At 48.4% G+C, this 1,923-nt stretch overlaps 1 pseudogene; it reads left to right on the forward strand.

Moving 5' to 3' along the window:
• The window catches only part of LOC102857638, a 26,370-nt pseudogene extending 24,879 nt beyond the window's left edge, over positions 1–1,491 (forward strand).
• Positions 1,492–1,923: the final 432 nt, after the last annotated feature.

The following is a 1,923-nucleotide window of genomic DNA, read 5'->3' on the forward strand; positions in this document are numbered from 1 at the left end:
ATGCTCCTTCCAACATCTTGATCCAGGACATTCCACTTCCTGGTGCTCAGCCACCCTCCATCCTTAAGAAGACCTCAGCTTATGGACCTCCAACTCAGACAGTTTCTATACTTCCTCTTCTTGGGCATGGTGTTCCACGCTTGCCTCCTGGGAGAAAGCCTCCTGGCCCTCCACCTGGGCCTCCTCCTTCTCAAGTCTTACAGATGTATGGCCGTAAAGTGGGCTTTGCACCGGATCTTCCCGCTCGTAGACGAGATGAAGATATGTTATATAGTCCTGATCTTGGTCAGCGAGGTCATGATGATGATGTTTCTAGCACCAGTGAAGATGACGGTTATCCTGAAGACATGGATCAAGACAAGCATGAAGAGAGCACTGACGACAGCACTGATGACAGATCAGATGAAGAAAGTGAGGAGGATGAATCTGTGCATCGAGATGATAATGAGAGAGAGAGAGAGCAATGAAGAGAAGAAGTCAGGTCTGAGTGTACGATTTGCAGATATGCCTGGAAAATCGAGGAAGAGGAAGAAGAGCATTAAGGAGCTGACTCCTCTTCAAGCCATGATGCTTCGAATGGCTGGGCAGGAAATCCCTGAAGAAGGACGGGAAGTAGAGGATTTTTCAGAAGATGATGATGAAGATGACTCTGATGATTCTGAAGCAGAAAAGCAGTCACAAAAGAAGCATAAAGAATCTCTTTCTGATGGCACATCTACTGGTTCTTCACAGCAGCAGGCTCCTCCACAGTCTGTTCCCCCTTCTCAGATACAAGCACCTCCCATGCCAGGACCACCTCCTCTTGGACCACCACCTGCTCCACCTTTGAGGCCACCTGGACCACCTACAGGCCTTCCTCCTGGACCACCACCAGGAGTGCCTCCATTCCTAAGACCACCTGGAATGCCAGGGCTCAGTGGGCCGTTACCTCGACTATTACCTCCAGGACCACCCCCAGGCCGACTTCTGGGCCCACCTCCCGGCCCACCTCCTGGTCTGCCTCCTGGACCTCCTCTTCGGGGACCTCCACCACGGCTACCTCCCCCTGCACCTCCAGGTATCCCTCCACCCCGTCCTGGCATGATGTGCCCGCCTTTGGTGCCTCCACTTGGACCTGCCCCACCTGGTCTTTTCCCACCAGCTCCCTTGCCAAACCCTGGAGTTTTAAGCGCCCCACCCAACTTGATTCAGCGACCCAAGGAGGATGACACAAGCGCAGCCACCATTGAGAAGAACGCAACTGCAACCATCAGTGCCAAGCCACAGATCACTAATCCCAAAGCGGAGATAACTCGATTTGTGCCCACTGCACTGAGAGTGCGTCGGGAGAATAAAGGGGCAACGGCTGCTCCCCAGAGGAAGACAGAGGATGATTCTGCTATACCCCTTACCAAAGCAGCCCCCAAATCTGGCCCTTCTGTACCTGTGTCTGTACAAACTAAGGATGATGTATATGAAGCTTTTATGAAGGAGATGGAAGGGCTACTGTGACAGCTTTGGATGCAGAACAGGCTTCTGTTGACATCAGTGATTCTTGGAAAAAGAGGCTCTTATTAAACATAGGTGAACATAATACTTGCATTGTCAGGGTCTTTTCTAATTTCAGTGCAGGACTATCCTAAATTTTTGTATTGGTCAGAATTTAATGCATATGAGAGAGGGTATTTCGTTAAAAATAGGTTGGTAATTGAAGCCGTGCTGCTAACAACCATTATCATCCCATTTTCATCCTGTTTTTCTCTTCTCCAATTATTTTGAAACGTGATTAAGGGAGTATTCGTTACTTTGACTAATTAGTTGCATTATTTGTTTGACTTGTGCGCTGTGTGGCACTGGAGTAGAAACTTCTGGAAAAAAGTTTAATTCATCCCATCTTGGCTTTTGTGTTTGAGTTATTTTTAATATTTTATTGTAAATATTTTG

This window comes from Elephantulus edwardii, unplaced genomic scaffold (assembly GCF_000299155.1).
Source record: "Elephantulus edwardii isolate Elephantulus edwardi_28Jun2011 unplaced genomic scaffold, EleEdw1.0 scaffold00047, whole genome shotgun sequence".
NCBI lineage: Eukaryota > Metazoa > Chordata > Mammalia > Macroscelidea > Macroscelididae > Elephantulus > Elephantulus edwardii.